The 6,000-nt window shown below is 38.7% G+C and overlaps 1 non-coding gene across 1 annotated transcript; it reads right to left on the reverse strand.

Moving 5' to 3' along the window:
* Window positions 1-2,280: 2,280 nt before the first annotated feature.
* Window positions 2,281-2,442, reverse strand: LOC145693749 (U1 spliceosomal RNA). Its single transcript, XR_014132827.1, has one exon. It is a non-coding gene; the product is annotated as a U1 spliceosomal RNA (small nuclear RNA).
* Between the last annotated feature and the right edge of the window lie 3,558 nt (window positions 2,443-6,000).

Genomic DNA, 6,000 nt, shown 5'->3' on the forward strand with positions numbered 1-6,000 from the left:
TATTAAACTGCGCAGTTTTTCTGAGAAGCAGTGTCGCAGAGAGAATGTCAATATCTGCTTATCCCGACCCAGAATCGTTATCTATCCGTTCTTTGACCAATTGATATTGAAGTTACAAATTTTCTGATATAAATGAACGTGTGATCTGTATGTAATATTCAATTCCTAAATGCTGCAACACTGGTAGTAAAGACATAAGCTGCGACCATTGTTTGTCTAATTTACTGAGGAGCTTAAGCTGATGACGTTGTATGTTATGTTGGGGAGAAAACAAGAAGATAACAGAAAAACTCGCTTTTGTTTCAAAATTCTTTCAGCGCCAACTGCGAACTGATATTTAAATACCATGGGCCTTATGCAGAGTCGTTCTTATACATGATTAATGCCACACTAAAGAGTTCGACTAACATGTTTCCTGCAGTAGTCAGGCCTTTAGTATGACGCTAATCATAGCTCAAAATGGCTTTGCATAAGGCGGTATGTGTCTTAAAGCTTCCCAATTATTCTTCAGTCAGCACACCAACATAATAATAAATCTTTTCATTCTTTAGAAGAATAAAAAATATGCCTGCGATCTATAATAGCTGAAAAAAGATTGAAATAGTTTGGCTCTGGTCAAGATTTATCCTCAAATGAATATCTTCTTATGAAATCATGAACAAGTTTGTCAGCATACATTACAATGGTTGTTAGTATATTTAAATATTTTCCTTTAATTGTGAGTTGGACGCTAGAGGAAAATGTTTACATATGATACATACGAACATCATGCTCTCTCTGGACCTGTGGGTTATGATTATTGAACGGATGTTAGGTAAAACGCCTTTTTCTTAATATTAAAAATGAAAAGTGAGGGAGCTGAAGATCATTTTACAGTGTAGAGGTTCTACACTTCAATTTCAGTAAACTTTATTATTATTGTTTGCATTTTCTTCCAGTTAGGAGTTCATTGGTATAACTGCATACATCTTTCACCGAAAAAATGTTTATGTCGCTCCCTAGCAGTTTAAAATAATGCAAACGAATTTCGTCAAGATGAAAGTAAAAATCCTCTCTGATACAAGAAATGGGACGCAGTGACTCAGTGGTAGAGTCTATCTCTGGTGCATTTGGTCCCTAGTTCGATCCCCGACCAAATAAGTTTGTGGTGGATAACAAGGTGTTCCTGAGTTTTCTCGAGCTATTCCTGTTTCCTCCCACATTCTCATTCCATCAATTTTCATCATCATTCACTTGCCTTAATCATCCGGCATTTTCATCATCATTCACTTGCCTTAATCATCCGGCTCCATTATCCGAAAGGGCATAATCGTGGGACGTTAAACTCGAAGGTTTCATTTCATTTTCCAATGCAATAAATGTCGCCGCAAGAAATATAAGCGGATTATATTGCAGTTAATAATAACTTTAAAAAATTAGGAAAATTGGTTAATTGTTCAAAGATGAAAATGCACCAACTTACATGTTAGTTATATCATATGCTATTTTATATAGCTCCAATTATTGGGTTAGTGTGAATGAAATGTCCACTACGCTGTCTGGTAGGATACTCACCTCAGTAACATAAAACACACTCCTTTTAATGCGATTGTCTTGCAGTGGCACCCAGACGTAAAAGTTTTTCGAATAGACAAAAAAAAAAAAAAAAAAAAAATGAGTATTAATAACTCATTAAGTCCAGGGGTAAAAGTGAGGGGAGGATGTCGTCTCCCCGCTTCCAGAAAATATCAATGGAGTCGTCCTACTTTCTAAAAAAAAATACAATGGGCAAAGATAGGCACGTGGGACGGTATGACGTCATGTGTCCCCTACCTTTTCACATCCACTTTTACCTGTAAGTCCATCAGTTTACTACGCCACTCTACAATATGAATTGAATGAACTTTGTAATGGTTTTTCTCAGTGTGAAAATATTAGGTCTGCAAAACTAGTGACTGTAGCCTAGTGCTTGCCTTGTTAAGAGTTTAATTGCTAAGATTTTATTCATCGTTAGACTCAATGATAGATTAGTTTATACTGAAGCGATATTAGATAAAACTACTGCTTGAATAATGATCAGAAACGTTACATTGGATATTATTCCAGGCAAATATTATCACCGGGAATCGAACTGATGTTCAGAATTGGCAAGATGTGTGAAACAAGACTTACTAGCAGTGACAAATTGTTGTAATAGTTTGAAGAACGTTACTATGTTTTAATTTCTGAGCGATGATTTATGCAGGAGGATAAGTGTTTAAGTACTGGCAATAATTAGAACTATTATTTAATTATCTTTCTCCGGGACAGCGCGAACGCAGTCCCTACTATCAAAAATTACGCGCCCGAGATACCCACGTTTGGGGTATTCGCGAGGGTCAGCCCAACCGAAGTGCAATGGAAGAGCCTCACCCCGGGGGAACCGCCTTACTGATCACGGTAACCCCTACGCCAGGTAAGTATGCTTGACCGGGACGCTCATTTTCATTATGAGGCAGACATCCATCTTATCTTTAATCGCGAACTGAATTTTATTTACAGCTTTAGACAGTCATGCACAGAATTTGAATTTATTAAAAAGAATTTGAAGGTAACGTAACATTTACTATGCCACATATAACACTGTTTAGTGCTTTCGACAGTTTTCTTGGAATTTCCTTGGGGCCATGGTAAGAGAGTTGTGCTGCCATCTAGTATTATTCCTGTAATACTTACAATAGATGGTTACAAGTAACAGAAGCAGAGCAACTAACAACGTGACCACTATCATAGAGGCTTAAAACTATATTCTTTTTAATTATTTGTTTACTTTTATAATTACACATCATTCTCCATACTAACTAGATCCACAGACGCTCACGCCGGAATGATTTGGGTCAACGTAATGCAAAATAAGCGTTTTAGTTTATTAAAAAACGCATGACACTTGAATGTTGCATACCTTGTGTGTGTTAGGCCGCACCTCCAATGCACCCGAATGGGATTGCGAACTTCGAACTCAACTGCCTATATTGGGTCCAAAAATCGGGAAATACGAATTACATAAATGTATCTCTTTTTAAAATACAATTCAAATTTTACGCTTGAAAATTCGTATCCTAAGCTTTTGGGATAGCGGTAACAACATATTGCCACTTACCGCTTAACTAGAAAAGTAATTTCTACTTCCTGTCATACCATACTGCGCTACTGGCAGAGTATAATTTTACAATTACCATACTCATTAAATCCACATGGGGCTCACTCCGTAACGGATTGCGTCAACGTAACGAAACATCTTTTTATTTGTGATAATATGTGGCCGTAGATTCTTGAATATTTGCGTTGCATTACACTCCATCCACAATTTTCGAAGACTGGAACGGAACCACGTTTCCCAGCTCCTTTTCCATAATATTTTCGGATTAAGCCAGGGAAGATTTTGGTGTAATAGTTTACAACCTTTAAAGATAGTAGCAGTATATTTCGTTATGAAAGAAGTATACGTACACAATAAACTCATATAAAGAAACATATTCTAAACCTACCCTACTTTATAAAAGTCGTATGTTATTGTTAAAAATGTACACTTACGTTGTAAATTATAAAATGTAATAAAGTTCTATATTTTCTACTGCATATACAAGTCGAAGAAACATTATAATTTAATATATATAATTATATCACCTTCCAAAAAAAAGTAAACTATCACGCCAAAATCTTCCCTAGCATGATCTGAAAATTTTAAAGGTCTTATGCAGGGACGACCTGAAGCTTGACTAGTACCATACTGAAGAGTTCGACTTAATGTTTCCTACAGTAGTTAGGCCTTTAGTATGACTCTACATAAGGCCCATTGTAGTAAACTTTCTCTGAAATGTGGCTCCGTACCAGCCTTCCAAAATAGTGGATGGACTGTAAGGCAACGCAAATATTCAAGAATCAACTGCCACATATTATCACAAATAAAAAAATATTTCGTTACGTTGACGCAAACCGTTACGGAGTGAGCCCCATGTGGATTTAATGAGTATGGTAATTGTAAAATTATACTCTGCCAATAGCGCAGTACGGTTTGAAAGGAAGTACAAATTACTTTTCTAGTTAAGTGATAAGTGGCAATATGTTGTTACCGCTATGCCAAAAGCTTTGGATACGAATTTTCAAGCGTAAAATTTGAATTGTATTTTAAAAAGAGATACATTTATGTAATTCGTATTTCCCGATTTTTGGACCCAATATAGGCAGTTGAGTTCGAAGTTCGCAATCCCATTCGGGTGCATTGGAGGTGCGGCCTAACACACACAAGATATGCAACATTCAAGTGTCATGCGTTTTTTAATAAACTAAAACGCTTATTTTGCATTACGTTGACCCAAATCATTCCGGCGTGAGCGTCTGTGGATCTAGTTAGTATGGAGAATGATGTGTAATTATAAAAGTAAACAAATAATTAAAAAGAATATAGTTTTAAGCCTCTATGATAGTGGTCACGTTGTTAGTTGCTCTGCTTCTGTTACTTGTAACCATCTATTGTAAGTATTACAGGAATAATACTAGATGGCAGCACAACTCTCTTACCATGGCCCCAAGGAAATTCCAAGAAAACTGTCGAAAGCACTAAACAGTGTTATATGTGGCATAGTAAATGTTACGTTACCTTCAAATTCTTTTTAATAAATTCAAATTCTGTGCATGACTGTCTAAAGCTGTAAATAAAATTCAGTTCGCGATTAAAGATAAGATGGATGTCTGCCTCATAATGAAAATGAGCGTCCCGGTCAAGCGGATAATCACTCAGAATTCAGAATCGATTATCGATTCACAGGTCTGAGGTCGATTGCTAACGCTCTACGAGCATTGTCTAGCATTTTTTGTTCATTTCGGGAGGATTGTACTGTTACAGACAATCGACATCCCCTTGCAGTCCGTATTGCTGACTCAAGTGGGAGCCCGTGGCCATCATCATCATTTTCGTCTCCTCATCTCTTTTGTGGAGGGCCAGTGCTCGCACTGACCGACATCTCCGCGAGGACGTATTGCTGCCTCAAGTGAGAGCCACAGTGGGCTTCCTCGATCATCCTCTTCACCGAAGTCTTTTGCGCCCATTTGGATGGCGTCAGGTGGCCATCCGGGACTACCACCGCAACCTCCTGGGCAGTCTCTGAATCCCACGTCAGTGGGCCAGGGAACTGACCGCAGGCATCCATCTGCTTCCCAAGGCAAAAATTCTGGTAGATCCCGATCACGCACACCGGACAAACATCACACTTCTTCAACTCAGCCACCGTCTAAGCGTCATCATACTGTTAGTGAATCCGAGCAGTCTGTTTCATCCATGAATCTCGACGACGCTAACGAATTTCCGACAATACTGGATTCTACCAAACCTCGTCTTCATTCATTCCTGCTTACCAACTTTGATCCCAAATTTGAGAATACCAAGCTGGCATTCCAACAACTCCTAAAATATCTACCACGCGCCTCCGTCGCTCAAATTGTTCATACACGCAATGGGATAATCTTCAAGTCATACGATTCATCATTCTTAACCACTGTACGAAACAAATGCAGTTTCGAAATTTTTGGCAAACATGCTGAAATGAAGCGACTTGAATCAAAGGCGTTTAAACAGGCACCACCTCCACGAAGACCCCCGGCTCTTTCAGTTGTCATTAGGGGGGTGGATCCTTCCCTGACAGACGATGAGATTCAGGAAGAACTCACTCAAGAGGGGCACTCTATACTTAAGTGCATACGTATTAAAAACGACCATGGAGCCACATACATGGTACGAGTCCTTACTAATTCCGAAACCACCATCGATGACTTGCTAACTTATGGCGCTTTCATTTATAAAAGAAAGCATCGCGTCGAGCCTTCAAAATCACCTTTACCATTGCGATGCGAGCGCTGCCAAGCGTACAATTCCCACCCGACTTCAAAATGTACGCAACCTAGCAAATGTGGATACTGTAGCGGTGCCCACGATACTAAGGCATGTACCAACTTAGCTAAACCACCTAAATGCTCCACATGTCC

This window comes from Thermobia domestica, chromosome 8 (assembly GCF_964235325.1).
Source record: "Thermobia domestica chromosome 8, izTheDome1.hap1.1, whole genome shotgun sequence".
Taxonomy (NCBI): Eukaryota; Metazoa; Arthropoda; class Insecta; order Zygentoma; family Lepismatidae; genus Thermobia; species Thermobia domestica.